The 17,569-nt window shown below is 44.0% G+C and overlaps 10 non-coding genes across 10 annotated transcripts; all 10 read left to right on the plus strand.

The window, feature by feature from the left end:
- The first annotated feature begins 322 nt into the window (after positions 1 to 322).
- On the plus strand, positions 323 to 513 carry LOC141251693 (U2 spliceosomal RNA). Its single transcript, XR_012313333.1, has one exon. It is a non-coding gene; the product is annotated as a U2 spliceosomal RNA (small nuclear RNA).
- Positions 514 to 1,628: 1,115 nt separating this feature from the next.
- On the plus strand, positions 1,629 to 1,819 carry LOC141251705 (U2 spliceosomal RNA). Its single transcript, XR_012313344.1, has one exon. It is a non-coding gene; the product is annotated as a U2 spliceosomal RNA (small nuclear RNA).
- A 1,115-nt stretch (positions 1,820 to 2,934) lies between these two features.
- On the plus strand, positions 2,935 to 3,125 carry LOC141251683 (U2 spliceosomal RNA). The gene has a single exon (XR_012313323.1). It is a non-coding gene; the product is annotated as a U2 spliceosomal RNA (small nuclear RNA).
- Positions 3,126 to 4,240: 1,115 nt separating this feature from the next.
- LOC141251701 (U2 spliceosomal RNA) lies at positions 4,241 to 4,431 on the plus strand. The gene has a single exon (XR_012313340.1). It is a non-coding gene; the product is annotated as a U2 spliceosomal RNA (small nuclear RNA).
- A 1,115-nt stretch (positions 4,432 to 5,546) lies between these two features.
- Positions 5,547 to 5,737, plus strand: LOC141251695 (U2 spliceosomal RNA). The gene has a single exon (XR_012313335.1). It is a non-coding gene; the product is annotated as a U2 spliceosomal RNA (small nuclear RNA).
- A 1,115-nt stretch (positions 5,738 to 6,852) lies between these two features.
- Positions 6,853 to 7,043, plus strand: LOC141251696 (U2 spliceosomal RNA). Its single transcript, XR_012313336.1, has one exon. It is a non-coding gene; the product is annotated as a U2 spliceosomal RNA (small nuclear RNA).
- A 1,118-nt stretch (positions 7,044 to 8,161) lies between these two features.
- On the plus strand, positions 8,162 to 8,352 carry LOC141251697 (U2 spliceosomal RNA). The gene has a single exon (XR_012313337.1). It is a non-coding gene; the product is annotated as a U2 spliceosomal RNA (small nuclear RNA).
- Positions 8,353 to 14,507: 6,155 nt separating this feature from the next.
- On the plus strand, positions 14,508 to 14,701 carry LOC141251704 (U2 spliceosomal RNA). Its single transcript, XR_012313343.1, has one exon. It is a non-coding gene; the product is annotated as a U2 spliceosomal RNA (small nuclear RNA).
- A 1,112-nt stretch (positions 14,702 to 15,813) lies between these two features.
- Positions 15,814 to 16,004, plus strand: LOC141251699 (U2 spliceosomal RNA). The gene has a single exon (XR_012313338.1). It is a non-coding gene; the product is annotated as a U2 spliceosomal RNA (small nuclear RNA).
- Positions 16,005 to 17,119: 1,115 nt separating this feature from the next.
- LOC141251702 (U2 spliceosomal RNA) lies at positions 17,120 to 17,310 on the plus strand. Its single transcript, XR_012313341.1, has one exon. It is a non-coding gene; the product is annotated as a U2 spliceosomal RNA (small nuclear RNA).
- The last annotated feature ends 259 nt before the right edge of the window (positions 17,311 to 17,569 follow it).

Below are 17,569 nucleotides of genomic sequence, written 5' to 3' on the forward strand. Positions count from 1 at the left end.
GAGGTATGTAATCAGGAGCCCTCCTGCTAAGGGTAGACAGCTGCTCGTTCCACCCCACCCCCCGCCTTAATTGGTTCTCCTCCCTTCCAACGGTGTTGAGGCGGGTGGGAACAGCAGGGGGTGAAGGTGCTGTGTTTAAAGAGGTGGAGTTATGCAGATCTAAAACGCGTGGATTGCAGCAGCAGCAAGCCGAAAAGTGCAGGCATGTAAGGGATCTAGAGGTTGACAACATGTCTTCTTAACGGGAGTCCAGGAGCTCATCTCCACAAATGGACTTTTTAGGATCCTTGGGTGGCTCCGTAGTTTGAAACCAATTCTGGTTATCGCTTCTCGGCCTTTTGGCTAAGATCAAGTGTAGTATCTGTTCTTATCAGTTTAATATCTGATACGTCCCCTATCTGGGGACCATATATTAAATGGATTTTTAGAACAGGGAGATGGAAAAAGAGCTTGCTCTGTCCACTCCACGCATTGACCTGGTATTGCAGTATCTCCAGGACCGGTGCACCCCTTCTTTAATGCAGTTTCTAAAATCAGAAAGAATTGAATTCAATGTTTTTTGTTCATTTTGCTTGTTTGTCGGATTTTGGGATGGACTCTTTGGCTTTGCTTTTCTTCTCCTCATTGGATTTTTCATGTTCAAAGTTGCAGAAGCCAGATTACAAGCTCATTTTGGTTCAACTTCAGCAACTGTGCATTGCATTGCCATGTAATGTGATGCAATGCTATCTTTCTAGCTCTCCCTTTTTACTTCCTTTTGGATAAACAGACATATTAGGCAAGCATTTTGGAGCTTTCACCTAAATAACTACAGGTGGTGAGATAAGCTGCACAATATAATTGACCTTTCAGTATATTGTTGCACACACACCATCTATTTAGCAAATGCCCTTGTTATCAACAGCAGCCTTTTAAACTCACCTGAGCTAACAGGTATGTGCGCTGGTTACTCTGCTGCGCTTAAAATTTCTTTTTTGGTTTGCTACAATGCCTTTTCTGAAACGTTGTCTCCTTCTGCTGGAACACTGACTTCTTTCATTTAATGCCTGCAGACTATAAAAGAGAACCCAACCCAAAAAGTTTGGTTGATTAGTCTGTGGCATTCTGTTAAACTGTTGCTTATGGCGGTCTCTGTGAGCTTCTCAGCAACATTCAGCCAGCCAGGTATCCTGCCTGCAGTAGATGGAATGTGGCAATGGAACGCTGGCTGCGCGTGTCATAATAGGCTCTGAGCCTTTATATACCTGTGCACAGCAGCAGCCACCTTCAGTCTGCTGCTGGACAGCCAGCAGCAGCAGCAGCAGGAGAGGTATGTAATCAGGAGCCCTCCTGCTAAGGGTAGACAGCTGCTCGTTCCACCCCACCCCCCGCCTTAATTGGTTCTCCTCCCTTCCAACGGTGTTGAGGCGGGTGGGAACAGCAGGGGGTGAAGGTGCTGTGTTTAAAGAGGTGGAGTTATGCAGATCTAAAACGCGTGGATTGCAGCAGCAGCAAGCCGAAAAGTGCAGGCATGTAAGGGATCTAGAGGTTGACAACATGTCTTCTTAACGGGAGTCCAGGAGCTCATCTCCACAAATGGACTTTTCAGGATCCTTGGGTGGCTCCGTAGTTTGAAACCAATTCTGGTTATCCCTTCTCGGCCTTTTGGCTAAGATCAAGTGTAGTATCTGTTCTTATCAGTTTAATATCTGATACGTCCCCTATCTGGGGACCATATATTAAATGGATTTTTAGAACAGGGAGATGGAAAAAGAGCTTGCTCTGTCCACTCCACGCATTGACCTGGTATTGCAGTATCTCCAGGACCGGTGCACCCCTTCTTTAATGCAGTTTCTAAAATCAGAAAGAATTGAATTCAATGTTTTTTGTTCATTTTGCTTGTTTGTCGGATTTTGGGATGGACTCTTTGGCTTTGCTTTTCTTCTCCTCATTGGATTTTTCATGTTCAAAGTTGCAGAAGCCAGATTACAAGCTCATTTTGGTTCAACTTCAGCAACTGTGCATTGCATTGCCATGTAATGTGATGCAATGCTATCTTTCTAGCTCTCCCTTTTTACTTCCTTTTGGATAAACAGACATATTAGGCAAGCATTTTGGAGCTTTCACCTAAATAACTACAGGTGGTGAGATAAGCTGCACAATATAATTGACCTTTCAGAATATTGTTGCACACACACCATCTATTTAGCAAATGCCCTTGTTATCAGCAGCAGCCTTTTAAACTCACCTGAGCTAACAGGTATGTGCGCTGGTTACTCTGCTGCGCTTAAAATTTCTTTTTTGGTTTGCTACAATGCCTTTTCTGAAACGTTGTCTCCTTCTGCTGGAACACTGACTTCTTTCATTTAATGCCTGCAGACTATAAAAGAGAACCCAACCCAAAAAGTTTGGTTGATTAGTCTGTGGCATTCTGTTAAACTGTTGCTTATGGCGGTCTCTGTGAGCTTCTCAGCGACATTCAGCCAGCCAGGTATCCTGCCTGCAGTAGATGGAATGTGGCAATGGAACGCTGGCTGCGCGTGTCATAATAGGCTCTGAGCCTTTATATACCTGTGCACAGCAGCAGCCACCTTCAGTCTGCTGCTGGACAGCCAGCAGCAGCAGCAGCAGGAGAGGTATGTAATCAGGAGCCCTCCTGCTAAGGGTAGACAGCTGCTCGTTCCACCCCACCCCCCGCCTTAATTGGTTCTCCTCCCTTCCAACGGTGTTGAGGCGGGTGGGAACAGCAGGGGGTGAAGGTGCTGTGTTTAAAGAGGTGGAGTTATGCAGATCTAAAACGCGTGGATTGCAGCAGCAGCAAGCCGAAAAGTGCAGGCATGTAAGGGATCTAGAGGTTGACAACATGTCTTCTTAACGGGAGTCCAGGAGCTCATCTCCACAAATGGACTTTTCAGGATCCTTGGGTGGCTCCGTAGTTTGAAACCAATTCTGGTTATCGCTTCTCGGCCTTTTGGCTAAGATCAAGTGTAGTATCTGTTCTTATCAGTTTAATATCTGATACGTCCCCTATCTGGGGACCATATATTAAATTGATTTTTAGAACAGGGAGATGGAAAAAGAGCTTGCTCTGTCCACTCCACGCATTGACCTGGTATTGCAGTATCTCCAGGACCGGTGCACCCCTTCTTTAATGCAGTTTCTAAAATCAGAAAGAATTGAATTCAATGTTTTTTGTTCATTTTGCTTGTTTGTCGGATTTTGGGATGGACTCTTTGGCTTTGCTTTTCTTCTCCTCATTGGATTTTTCATGTTCAAAGTTGCAGAAGCCAGATTACAAGCTCATTTTGGTTCAACTTCAGCAACTGTGCATTGCATTGCCATGTAATGTGATGCAATGCTATCTTTCTAGCTCTCCCTTTTTACTTCCTTTTGGATAAACAGACATATTAGGCAAGCATTTTGGAGCTTTCACCTAAATAACTACAGGTGGTGAGATAAGCTGCACAATATAATTGACCTTTCAGTATATTGTTGCACACACACCATCTATTTAGCAAATGCCCTTGTTATCAACAGCAGCCTTTTAAACTCACCTGAGCTAACAGGTATGTGCGCTGGTTACTCTGCTGCGCTTAAAATTTCTTTTTTGGTTTGCTACAATGCCTTTTCTGAAACGTTGTCTCCTTCTGCTGGAACACTGACTTCTTTCATTTAATGCCTGCAGACTATAAAAGAGAACCCAACCCAAAAAGTTTGGTTGATTAGTCTGTGGCATTCTGTTAAACTGTTGCTTATGGCGGTCTCTGTGAGCTTCTCAGCGACATTCAGCCAGCCAGGTATCCTGCCTGCAGTAGATGGAATGTGGCAATGGAACGCTGGCTGCGCGTGTCATAATAGGCTCTGAGCCTTTATATACCTGTGCACAGCAGCAGCCACCTTCAGTCTGCTGCTGGACAGCCAGCAGCAGCAGCAGCAGGAGAGGTATGTAATCAGGAGCCCTCCTGCTAAGGGTAGACAGCTGCTCGTTCCACCCCACCCCCCGCCTTAATTGGTTCTCCTCCCTTCCAACGGTGTTGAGGCGGGTGGGAACAGCAGGGGGTGAAGGTGCTGTGTTTAAAGAGGTGGAGTTATGCAGATCTAAAACGCGTGGATTGCAGCAGCAGCAAGCCGAAAAGTGCAGGCATGTAAGGGATCTAGAGGTTGACAACATGTCTTCTTAACGGGAGTCCAGGAGCTCATCTCCACAAATGGACTTTTCAGGATCCTTGGGTGGCTCCGTAGTTTGAAACCAATTCTGGTTATCGCTTCTCGGCCTTTTGGCTAAGATCAAGTGTAGTATCTGTTCTTATCAGTTTAATATCTGATACGTCTCCTATCTGGGGACCATATATTAAATGGATTTTTAGAACAGGGAGATGGAAAAAGAGCTTGCTCTGTCCACTCCACGCATTGACCTGGTATTGCAGTATCTCCAGGACCGGTGCACCCCTTCTTTAATGCAGTTTCTAAAATCAGAAAGAATTGAATTCAATGTTTTTTGTTCATTTTGCTTGTTTGTCGGATTTTGGGATTGACTCTTTGGCTTTGCTTTTCTTCTCCTCATTGGATTTTTCATGTTCAAAGTTGCAGAAGCCAGATTACAAGCTCATTTTGGTTCAACTTCAGCAACTGTGCATTGCATTGCCATGTAATGTGATGCAATGCTATCTTTCTAGCTCTCCCTTTTTACTTCCTTTTGGATAAACAGACATATTAGGCAAGCATTTTGGAGCTTTCACCTAAATAACTACAGGTGGTGAGATAAGCTGCACAATATAATTGACCTTTCAGTATATTGTTGCACACACACCATCTATTTAGCAAATGCCCTTGTTATCAACAGCAGCCTTTTAAACTCACCTGAGCTAACAGGTATGTGCGCTGGTTACTCTGCTGCGCTTAAAATTTCTTTTTTGGTTTGCTACAATGCCTTTTCTGAAACGTTGTCTCCTTCTGCTGGAACACTGACTTCTTTCATTTAATGCCTGCAGACTATAAAAGAGAACCCAACCCAAAAAGTTTGGTTGATTAGTCTGTGGCATTCTGTTAAACTGTTGCTTATGGCAGTCTCTGTGAGCTTCTCAGCGACATTCAGCCAGCCAGGTATCCTGCCTGCAGTAGATGGAATGTGGCAATGGAACGCTGGCTGCGCGTGTCATAATAGGCTCTGAGCCTTTATATACCTGTGCACAGCAGCAGCCACCTTCAGTCTGCTGCTGGACAGCCAGCAGCAGCAGCAGCAGGAGAGGTATGTAATCAGGAGCCCTCCTGCTAAGGGTAGACAGCTGCTCGTCCCACCCCACCCCCCGCCTTAATTGGTTCTCCTCCCTTCCAACGGTGTTGAGGCGGGTGGGAACAGCAGGGGGTGAAGGTGCTGTGTTTAAAGAGGTGGAGTTATGCAGATCTAAAACGCGTGGATTGCAGCAGCAGCAAGCCGAAAAGTGCAGGCATGTAAGGGATCTAGAGGTTGACAACATGTCTTCTTAACGGGAGTCCAGGAGCTCATCTCCACAAATGGACTTTTCAGGATCCTTGGGTGGCTCCGTAGTTTGAAACCAATTCTGGTTATCGCTTCTCGGCCTTTTGGCTAAGATCAAGTGTAGTATCTGTTCTTATCAGTTTAATATCTGATACGTCCCCTATCTGGGGACCATATATTAAATGGATTTTTAGAACAGGGAGATGGAAAAAGAGCTTGCTCTGTCCACTCCACGCATTGACCTGGTATTGCAGTATCTCCAGGACCGGTGCACCCCTTCTTTAATGCAGTTTCTAAAATCAGAAAGAATTGAATTCAATGTTTTTTGTTCATTTTGCTTGTTTGTCGGATTTTGGGATGGACTCTTTGGCTTTGCTTTTCTTCTCCTCATTGGATTTTTCATGTTCAAAGTTGCAGAAGCCAGATTACAAGCTCATTTTGGTTCAACTTCAGCAACTGTGCATTGCATTGCCATGTAATGTGATGCAATGCTATCTTTCTAGCTCTCCCTTTTTACTTCCTTTTGGATAAACAGACATATTAGGCAAGCATTTTGGAGCTTTCACCTAAATAACTACAGGTGGTGAGATAAGCTGCACAATATAATTGACCTTTCAGTATATTGTTGCACACACACCATCTATTTAGCAAATGCCCTTGTTATCAACAGCAGCCTTTTAAACTCACCTGAGCTAACAGGTATGTGCGCTGGTTACTCTGCTGCGCTTAAAATTTCTTTTTTGGTTTGCTACAATGCCTTTTCTGAAACGTTGTCTCCTTCTGCTGGAACACTGACTTCTTTCATTTAATGCCTGCAGACTATAAAAGAGAACCCAACCCAAAAAGTTTGGTTGATTAGTCTGTGGCATTCTGTTAAACTGTTGCTTATGGCGGTCTCTGTGAGCTTCTCAGCGACATTCAGCCAGCCAGGTATCCTGCCTGCAGTAGATGGAATGTGGCAATGGAACGCTGGCTGCGCGTGTCATAATAGGCTCTGAGCCTTTATATACCTGTGCACAGCAGCAGCCACCTTCAGTCTGCTGCTGGACAGCCAGCAGCAGCAGCAGCAGGAGAGGTATGTAATCAGGAGCCCTCCTGCTAAGGGTAGACAGCTGCTCGTTCCACCCCACCCCCCGCCTTAATTGGTTCTCCTCCCTTCCAACGGTGTTGAGGCGGGTGGGAACAGCAGGGGGTGAAGGTGCTGTGTTTAAAGAGGTGGAGTTATGCAGATCTAAAACGCGTGGATTGCAGCAGCAGCAAGCCGAAAAGTGCAGGCATGTAAGGGATCTAGAGGTTGACAACATGTCTTCTTAACGGGAGTCCAGGAGCTCATCTCCACAAATGGACTTTTCAGGATCCTTGGGTGGCTCCGTAGTTTGAAACCAATTCTGGTTATCGCTTCTCGGCCTTTTGGCTAAGATCAAGTGTAGTATCTGTTCTTATCAGTTTAATATCTGATACGTCCCCTATCTGGGGACCATATATTAAATGGATTTTTAGAACAGGGAGATGGAAAAAGAGCTTGCTCTGTCCACTCCACGCATTGACCTGGTATTGCAGTATCTCCAGGACCGGTGCACCCCTTCTTTAATGCAGTTTCTAAAATCAGAAAGAATTGAATTCAATGTTTTTTGTTCATTTTGCTTGTTTGTCGGATTTTGGGATGGACTCTTTGGCTTTGCTTTTCTTCTCCTCATTGGATTTTTCATGTTCAAAGTTGCAGAAGCCAGATTACAAGCTCATTTTGGTTCAACTTCAGCAACTGTGCATTGCATTGCCATGTAATGTGATGCAATGCTATCTTTCTAGCTCTCCCTTTTTACTTCCTTTTGGATAAACAGACATATTAGGCAAGCATTTTGGAGCTTTCACCTAAATAACTACAGGTGGTGAGATAAGCTGCACAATATAATTGACCTTTCAGTATATTGTTGCACACACACCATCTATTTAGCAAATGCCCTTGTTATCAACAGCAGCCTTTTAAACTCACCTGAGCTAACAGGTATGTGCGCTGGTTACTCTGCTGCGCTTAAAATTTCTTTTTTGGTTTGCTACAATGCCTTTTCTGAAACGTTGTCTCCTTCTGCTGGAACACTGACTTCTTTCATTTAATGCCTGCAGACTATAAAAGAGAACCCAACCCAAAAAGTTTGGTTGATTAGTCTGTGGCATTCTGTTAAACTGTTGCTTATGGCGGTCTCTGTGAGCTTCTCAGCGACATTCAGCCAGCCAGGTATCCTGCCTGCAGTAGATGGAATGTGGCAATGGAACGCTGGCTGCGCGTGTCATAATAGGCTCTGAGCCTTTATATACCTGTGCACAGCAGCAGCCACCTTCAGTCTGCTGCTGGACAGCCAGCAGCAGCAGCAGCAGCAGGAGAGGTATGTAATCAGGAGCCCTCCTGCTAAGGGTAGACAGCTGCTCGTTCCACCCCACCCCCCGCCTTAATTGGTTCTCCTCCCTTCCAACGGTGTTGAGGCGGGTGGGAACAGCAGGGGGTGAAGGTGCTGTGTTTAAAGAGGTGGAGTTATGCAGATCTAAAACGCGTGGATTGCAGCAGCAGCAAGCCGAAAAGTGCAGGCATGTAAGGGATCTAGAGGTTGACAACATGTCTTCTTAACGGGAGTCCAGGAGCTCATCTCCACAAATGGACTTTTCAGGATCCTTGGGTGGCTCCGTAGTTTGAAACCAATTCTGGTTATCGCTTCTCGGCCTTTTGGCTAAGATCAAGTGTAGTATCTGTTCTTATCAGTTTAATATCTGATACGTCCCCTATCTGGGGACCATATATTAAATGGATTTTTAGAACAGGGAGATGGAAAAAGAGCTTGCTCTGTCCACTCCACGCATTGACCTGGTATTGCAGTATCTCCAGGACCGGTGCACCCCTTCTTTAATGCAGTTTCTAAAATCAGAAAGAATTGAATTCAATGTTTTTTGTTCATTTTGCTTGTTTGTCGGATTTTGGGATGGACTCTTTGGCTTTGCTTTTCTTCTCCTCATTGGATTTTTCATGTTCAAAGTTGCAGAAGCCAGATTACAAGCTCATTTTGGTTCAACTTCAGCAACTGTGCATTGCATTGCCATGTAATGTGATGCAATGCTATCTTTCTAGCTCTCCCTTTTTACTTCCTTTTGGATAAACAGACATATTAGGCAAGCATTTTGGAGCTTTCACCTAAATAACTACAGGTGGTGAGATAAGCTGCACAATATAATTGACCTTTCAGTATATTGTTGCACACACACCATCTATTTAGCAAATGCCCTTGTTATCAACAGCAGCCTTTTAAACTCACCTGAGCTAACAGGTATGTGCGCTGGTTACTCTGCTGCGCTTAAAATTTCTTTTTTGGTTTGCTACAATGCCTTTTCTGAAACGTTGTCTCCTTCTGCTGGAACACTGACTTCTTTCATTTAATGCCTGCAGACTATAAAAGAGAACCCAACCCAAAAAGTTTGGTTGATTAGTCTGTGGCATTCTGTTAAACTGTTGCTTATGGCGGTCTCTGTGAGCTTCTCAGCGACATTCAGCCAGCCAGGTATCCTGCCTGCAGTAGATGGAATGTGGCAATGGAACGCTGGCTGCGCGTGTCATAATAGGCTCTGAGCCTTTATATACCTGTGCACAGCAGCAGCCACCTTCAGTCTGCTGCTGGACAGCCAGCAGCAGCAGCAGCAGGAGAGGTATGTAATCAGGAGCCCTCCTGCTAAGGGTAGACAGCTGCTCGTTCCACCCCACCCCCCGCCTTAATTGGTTCTCCTCCCTTCCAACGGTGTTGAGGCGGGTGGGAACAGCAGGGGGTGAAGGTGCTGTGTTTAAAGAGGTGGAGTTATGCAGATCTAAAACGCGTGGATTGCAGCAGCAGCAAGCCGAAAAGTGCAGGCATGTAAGGGATCTAGAGGTTGACAACATGTCTTCTTAACGGGAGTCCAGGAGCTCATCTCCACAAATGGACTTTTCAGGATCCTTGGGTGGCTCCGTAGTTTGAAACCAATTCTGGTTATCGCTTCTCGGCCTTTTGGCTGCGATCGTATGACTGTACCTTGATTGGTGCGAGTCTCCTGGAGGAATCCGGACCCTTTTGTGGAGGATTTTCTGCTTTTTCCTGTGGTATTCCATACCGACAGAATCCAAGATGTCTTTTGTGAAGAACACCATCCGTTTGTCCGTGGATCCATCTGACCAGAACAAGAACAACGTGGTTTTCATTGTTCAAGACATCGTTGAAGGCAAAGCTGGAGCAAGACGTTCTGAGATCTTCAGTGTCAACGAATTTTCACGTCAAGGTAATTATGACGTTACCTTTATGGACCAGGATGTTTGCCTTAATGTCTTTGAATGGCTCCGTGGTCACTCTAGTGACCCCTGCTTGGAAGGAGTTAGATGGGAACCTTTGTTTGGTCTGCAAGAAAAGGAGGTGACTGTGACTGTCTATAACCCTTTTACAGACCCTGAGCTGCTGGAGTGCTTCCTCTCTCGCTACTGTGAATATGTGCGGAAGGGAGTGAAGCAAGTCAATTGTCTAGGAATCTTTAACTGTCAGTATAAATTCCGTGTGAAATTGAAAAGGGATCCTGACAGTGTGGGGGGCTTTAGACACCCTCCATCAAATTTTTCCGTTGCAGGCCATAGAGGTTTCCTCTTTTACCCAGGCCAGCCCATGTTTTGCCGTAGATGCTTTTCTTTCGGACATACCATGGTAACATGCCTTAAAGGGCAGTGTTGCCGAAATTGCAGAAAGGAGGGGCATATGGCCAACCAGTGTCCAGAGGCCAAGTCCTGTGATGTCTGTGGGAGTAGTGATCACATGTATAAGGACTGTCCTAGGAGTGCACCTAGACGTTCTGATAAAGAACAGAAGGAGGAGGAGCTGGAGAGGAGGCAGATGGCAAGCGCACTGAAAGTGCTGGAAAGATTGGAGAGGGAGGAGAGAGAGGGAAGGAGGCGGGAAACTGGTAGAGCCTCTCCCTCTACGGCGCCAGAGGAGGTGTCCCTGAGACCATGTTCTTCTTCTGCTGAAGAAATGAGGAAGAAGCGGAGGGAAGAAAAGGAGTTCTGGAGGGAAGTGGCAAAGGTGGAGAAAAAGGCAGTGTCTGTGAGAATATCTAGGAAAGTGGTGGAGGCAGAGCTGCCTGAGATGATGACTTTTGGAGAGGCAATGGACGCAACAGGATGTGAAGTGCAAATCTCAGAACCCGACAGTCCTGAACACCCTTCGGGTCCTGAAAACATTGAAGATTTTTCTTCGGAGGATGATAGGGGTGCAAAGAAGAGTCGTAGGGAGGATGGTGGGGGCAGTGATGATGCAGATTTTAGTGAGCCTCAGAGGAAGATCAGAACTGCCAGAATGAGGAGTGTGGCTGGTGAAGCCAGCGGGTCGGAAACCAGCTGTTCTGTTCTGATGGCGGAGGAGGATAGTGGTGGTGCTGGATAGTGTCACCATATAATATTGTAAATGTTTTTTCTTTTTGTCCTCTTGTGAGCTTTGGTTTAGGCCAAAGGCTATTTCTTTGTGTAATTGGTGAAGGAGTAGAAGTATTATGGGATTTACCATAGTGTCCCAAAACGTAAGAGTGTTTAAAAGTAAAGTAAGAAGAGCTGCTATTTTTGAGTTTTTAGCTATGCAAAATGCATCTATTTTTTGTTTACAAGAATGTGGGGTAGTGGATGGTGTGAAAGGGGATGAATGGTCTTATGGAGCGTCTGTGTGGTCGGGGAGTGCATGTAATAAGAATGATGGTGTGGGTATTTTGGTTAAAGGAAGGGAGGTTGTTTTGAGTGATTATTTGGTTATTGAGGTGGGGAGATGTATCCTTGCTAATTTTGTATACAAGAATGTAAAGTTTTGTGTTATTAATGTTTATGCGCCAGTTGAAAAAAATGAGCGCAAAAATTTATTTGAAAAAATTAAGCTTTTTGTTCCAGGAAGAATACCTGTGGTAATTGTGGGTGATATGAACTGTGATGTGGGGAGAGTGAATGTGGATGTGTCTGGGAAAGCATTATTGGAGTTAGTGAATGATTTTGGGTTGTGTGATATGCAGCGCGTGTGTAACATGAATCCTTTGTTGAACACTTTCTTTTCTGAGAGTGGTAGGGTACAATCCAGATTGGATTATTGTTTTATTTCTAAAAATATGGTTTCTGTTAATTATAGGCAGGAAAACGTTCTTTTTTCAGATCATGTGTGTATGTTGTGTGAGTTGGATATAAAAGTTGATGGAGTGTTTGGGAGAGGATTGTGGAAGTTAAATGTTAAACTGTTAGAGAATGAAGATGTGAGAAAGGAGTATGAAAGGCGGTATGAAGAATGGTGTAAGCATAAAAATGAGTTTGGGAATGTTTGTGAGTGGTGGGACTGGGTGAAGAAACAAACAAAAATGTTCTTTAAAAATTTAGGATACAAGTATGCAGCAATTAAAAGAGAGAGTTTTGTTAAACTGAACGCGCGGTTGAGCGTTTTGTATAAGTTAAGGGAAGGAGGAGTTGAGGTGGAGGAGGATATTTTAGAGGTAAAAAAGGAGATTAGTGAGTTTTTGTTGGAGAGAGGGAGAAGCATAGTGTTTAGGGCAAAGATTGATAAGATGGAGCAGGATGAGAAATGTTCTCGGTTTTTCTTTAAAAAAGTTTTTGGAAAGAAACAGAGTATGAGCGTGGTGTATGGAGCAGATGGAAGTGAGGTGAGTGGAGAGGATATGTGTGAAGAGGTGGCTAAGTTTTATGAGGATCTGTATGCAGTGAAACAGAGGGATGAATGTTTGGAGAATGATGTTTTGAGTGTGTTAGAGAGTAAGTTGAGTGAAGCAGAAAGAGAGAGAGTGATGGGTGAGGTGACTGGTGATGAGGTATGGAAGGTTATGTGTAGTATGGCTTTGAATAAGACGCCGGGGGAGGATGGCCTCCCAGTAGAATTTTATCGTGTGATGTGGGGTGTGATTGGTAAGGACTTTGTGGATGTATGTAAGTATATGTGGGGAAACATGGAGGTGACTGAGAGTATGCGTGCAGGTATGGTTGTGTTGATTCCTAAGAAAGGGGATTTGAAAAGTCTGAGGAATTGGAGGCCAATAACGTTACTTAATTGTGATTATAAAATCTATGCAAAACTTATGGCTAATAGGATGCGTGATGTTATAGAGAGTGTGATTGGGGATGAGCAGTGTTGTGCGGTACCTGGGAGGCGGATTCATGAGTGTGTGTGTATGTTAAGAGATTGTCTATGGGATTGCATGGGTCGTAAGAAGAGTGTATTTTTGTTAAGTTTGGATTTTGAAAAGGCTTATGATAGGTTGTCGCATGTTTTTTTGTTCAGAGTGTTGTTAAAAATGGGTTTTCCGGCTGATTTTGTTGGGCGAGTGAGAAGTTTGTATGCGGGTGTTTATAGCTGTGTTTTAATGAATGGGTATGTGGGTAGGAAAGTGAATGTGCTTTCGGGTGTGCGACAGGGGTGTCCTTTGTCCCCTGTAGCATTTATTTGTGCAATTGAGCCATTGTTGTGTATGCTGAGGAAAGATAAGGTAATTCGTGGTGTGCAAGTGCCGGGAGGTGGAGGAAAAGAATGGAAGGTGAGTGGTTATATGGATGACGTGTGTGTATTATGTGATTCTGAATGTTCGGTGAGGCGGGTGAAGTTGTTAGTGTCTATTTTTTGTGGTGCATCTGCGTTTAAAGTGAATTGGGAAAAGAGTGAGTGTAAGGGTTTTGGAGGCAGAAGTTTAAGTAGGGATGTAGGTGTGAATGTAGTGAATGGACCTATTAAAGTGTTGGGTGTGAAGTTTTCAGAGAGTTTGGATGGGAAAGAAAGTTGGGATGATGCGAAAGGAAAAGTTGAGCAGAAGTTGAATTTTTGGAAATTGAGGAGTTTATCCTTTTTTGGGAAGATTTTAATTGTTAAGAGTGTGGTGTTGCCAATATTTTTATATATTGCGGTAGTATTTCCACCAGGATATATGTGTATGAGAAGCTTGAATAGAATTTTATTTGTTTTTTTGTGGAACTCGAAAATGGAGAGAGCTAGGAGAGAAATTTTGGTTAAAAGAGTGGAAAAAGGTGGTTTGGGTTTTCCGAATTTGGACGTGTTTTTTGGTGTGAATATCGTTGTGTTTGTTTTGAAAGTGATTAGGGCGGATGGAAAGTTTTCATCTATGTGTAGGTATTTATTTGGAGCGTATTTGTTTCGTTTAAAGTGGCGAGAAAGGGATTTGCGATGTCCGATTGCTTTTGAGGTGCCTGTATGGTATGTGTGGGTTTATAAGTTTTTGGTGAGGTATGAACTGTGTGATGCAGATGTGAGATTGCTGGAGAATAAGAAGGCTGTGTATAGGATGATTGAATGTAGAGAGGTAGAATGTGGAATAAATATGGTTAGGGGTGGTGATGTGCAGAAGGTTTGGAAGAAAGTGCGGATGAGTGGTATGACCAACAAACAGAGTGAGGTGGTGTGGCAGTCTTTACATGGAGTATTACCTGTGAGAGAGTTTCAGAGGAATAGAGGTTTGGTGAGGAGTGAAATGTGTCCAAGAAATGGCTGTGGTGGAAGGGAAAGTGTGTTGCATGTTTTTTGGAATTGCCAGTATGCTAGAGATGTGATTGGGAGAATGGGGCCTTTGTGTAAAGAATTGTGTGGTGTGAATTTGTTGTCTTTTGAGTTGTTTATGTTTGGTTTGGGAATATGTGATGGGACGAAGGAAAGAGTCTTGTGGTTGATGCTTGCATGTATAAAGGAAGTGTTATGGGATGTGAGGAATGTGTATGTGTTTAAAAGGAAGGAAATTGCTGTAAAGGATAGTGTGAAGGTGATTTTGGGGAAGATGTATGTGTGTTTCCTATGGGACAAAAAGAGGAGAGGGGAAGTGGATGCGGAGGGAATATGGAAAGTTAAAAAGTGGAGATATATTGTTAGTACCTCTTGATTTTTGTTATTGTTGTTTTGAAATATGAAATAAATATTTCCGATGATGATGGGGACAGCAAATTGCGTATTGGATTTGACGCAGCTGTTTTGATGGAATTTTCCTTTGTCTGGTTTCCATAGACTGTGGAATTTCCTCGTCTGAGGAGAAAAAAAAAAAAAAAAAAAAAAATCTGTTCTTATCAGTTTAATATCTGATACGTCCCCTATCTGGGGACCATATATTAAATGGATTTTTAGAACAGGGAGATGGAAAAAGAGCTTGCTCTGTCCACTCCACGCATTGACCTGGTATTGCAGTATCTCCAGGACCGGTGCACCCCTTCTTTAATGCAGTTTCTAAAATCAGAAAGAATTGAGTTCAATGTTTTTTGTTCATTTTGCTTGTTTGTCGGATTTTGGGATGGACTCTTTGGCTTTGCTTTTCTTCTCCTCATTGGATTTTTCATGTTCAAAGTTGCAGAAGCCAGATTACAAGCTCATTTTGGTTCAACTTCAGCAACTGTGCATTGCATTGCCATGTAATGTGATGCAATGCTATCTTTCTAGCTCTCCCTTTTTACTTCCTTTTGGATAAGCAGGCATATTAGGCAAGCATTTTGGAGCTTTCACCTAAATAACTACAGGTGGTGAGATAAGCTGCACAATATAATTGACCTTTCAGTATATTGTTGCACACACACCATCTATTTAGCAAATGCCCTTGTTATCAACAGCAGCCTTTTAAACTCACCTGAGCTAACAGGTATGTGCGCTGGTTACTCTGCTGCGCTTAAAATTTATTTTTTGGTTTGCTACAATGCCTTTTCTGAAACGTTGTCTCCTTCTGCTGGAACACTGACTTCTTTCATTTAATGCCTGCAGACTATAAAAGAGAACCCAACCCAAAAAGTTTGGTTGATTAGTCTGTGGCATTCTGTTAAACTGTTGCTTATGGCGGTCTCTGTGAGCTTCTCAGCGACATTCAGCCAGCCAGGTATCCTGCCTGCAGTAGATGGAATGTGGCAATGGAACGCTGGCTGCGCGTGTCATAATAGGCTCTGAGCCTTTATATACCTGTGCACAGCAGCAGCCACCTTCAGTCTGCTGCTGGACAGCCAGCAGCAGCAGCAGGAGAGGTATGTAATCAGGAGCCCTCCTGCTAAGGGTAGACAGCTGCTCGTTCCACCCCACCCCCCGCCTTAATTGGTTCTCCTCCCTTCCAACGGTGTTGAGGCGGGTGGGAACAGCAGGGGGTGAAGGTGCTGTGTTTAAAGAGGTGGAGTTATGCAGATCTAAAACGCGTGGATTGCAGCAGCAGCAAGCCGAAAAGTGCAGGCATGTAAGGGATCTAGAGGTTGACAACATGTCTTCTTAACGGGAGTCCAGGAGCTCATCTCCACAAATGGACTTTTCAGGATCCTTGGGTGGCTCCGTAGTTTGAAACCAATTCTGGTTATCGCTTCTCGGCCTTTTGGCTAAGATCAAGTGTAGTATCTGTTCTTATCAGTTTAATATCTGATACGTCCCCTATCTGGGGACCATATATTAAATGGATTTTTAGAACAGGGAGATGGAAAAAGAGCTTGCTCTGTCCACTCCACGCATTGACCTGGTATTGCAGTATCTCCAGGACCGGTGCACCCCTTCTTTAATGCAGTTTCTAAAATCAGAAAGAATTGAATTCAATGTTTTTTGTTCATTTTGCTTGTTTGTCGGATTTTGGGATGGACTCTTTGGCTTTGCTTTTCTTCTCCTCATTGGATTTTTCATGTTCAAAGTTGCAGAAGCCAGATTACAAGCTCATTTTGGTTCAACTTCAGCAACTGTGCATTGCATTGCCATGTAATGTGATGCAATGCTATCTTTCTAGCTCTCCCTTTTTACTTCCTTTTGGATAAACAGACATATTAGGCAAGCATTTTGGAGCTTTCACCTAAATAACTACAGGTGGTGAGATAAGCTGCACAATATAATTGACCTTTCAGTATATTGTTGCACACACACCATCTATTTAGCAAATGCCCTTGTTATCAACAGCAGCCTTTTAAACTCACCTGAGCTAACAGGTATGTGCGCTGGTTACTCTGCTGCGCTTAAAATTTCTTTTTTGGTTTGCTACAATGCCTTTTCTGAAACGTTGTCTCCTTCTGCTGGAACACTGACTTCTTTCATTTAATGCCTGCAGACTATAAAAGAGAACCCAACCCAAAAAGTTTGGTTGATTAGTCTGTGGCATTCTGTTAAACTGTTGCTTATGGCGGTCTCTGTGAGCTTCTCAGCGACATTCAGCCAGCCAGGTATCCTGCCTGCAGTAGATGGAATGTGGCAATGGAACGCTGGCTGCGCGTGTCATAATAGGCTCTGAGCCTTTATATACCTGTGCACAGCAGCAGCCACCTTCAGTCTGCTGCTGGACAGCCAGCAGCAGCAGCAGCAGGAGAGGTATGTAATCAGGAGCCCTCCTGCTAAGGGTAGACAGTTGCTCGTTCCACCCCACCCCCCGCCTTAATTGGTTCTCCTCCCTTCCAACGGTGTTGAGGCGGGTGGGAACAGCAGGGGGTGAAGGTGCTGTGTTTAAAGAGGTGGAGTTATGCAGATCTAAAACGCGTGGATTGCAGCAGCAGCAAGCCGAAAAGTGCAGGCATGTAAGGGATCTAGAGGTTGACAACATGTCTTCTTAACGGGAGTCCAGGAGCTCATCTCCACAAATGGACTTTTCAGGATCCTTGGGTGGCTCCGTAGTTTGAAACCAATTCTGGTTATCGCTTCTCGGCCTTTTGGCTAAGATCAAGTGTGGTATCTGTTCTTATCAGTTTAATATCTGATACGTCCCCTATCTGGGGACCATATATTAAATGGATTTTTAGAACAGGGAGATGGAAAAAGAGCTTGCTCTGTCCACTCCACGCATTGACCTGGTATTGCAGTATCTCCAGGACCGGTGCACCCCTTCTTTAATGCAGTTTCTAAAATCAGAAAGAATTGAATTCAATGTTTTTTGTTCATTTTGCTTGTTTGTCGGATTTTGGGATGGACTCTTTGGCTCTGCTTTTCTTCTCCTCATTGGATTTTTCATGTTCAAAGTTGCAGAAGCCAGATTACAAGCTCATTTTGGTTCAACTTCAGCAACTGTGCATTGCATTGCCATGTAATGTGATGCAATGCTATCTTTCTAGCTCTCCCTTTTTACTTCCTTTTGGATAAACAGACA

Source organism: Phyllobates terribilis, unplaced genomic scaffold (genome assembly GCF_046119375.1).
Source record: "Phyllobates terribilis strain yellow unplaced genomic scaffold, ASM4611937v1 Scaffold_7534__1_contigs__length_37034, whole genome shotgun sequence".
NCBI classification, from domain to species: Eukaryota; Metazoa; Chordata; class Amphibia; order Anura; family Dendrobatidae; genus Phyllobates; species Phyllobates terribilis.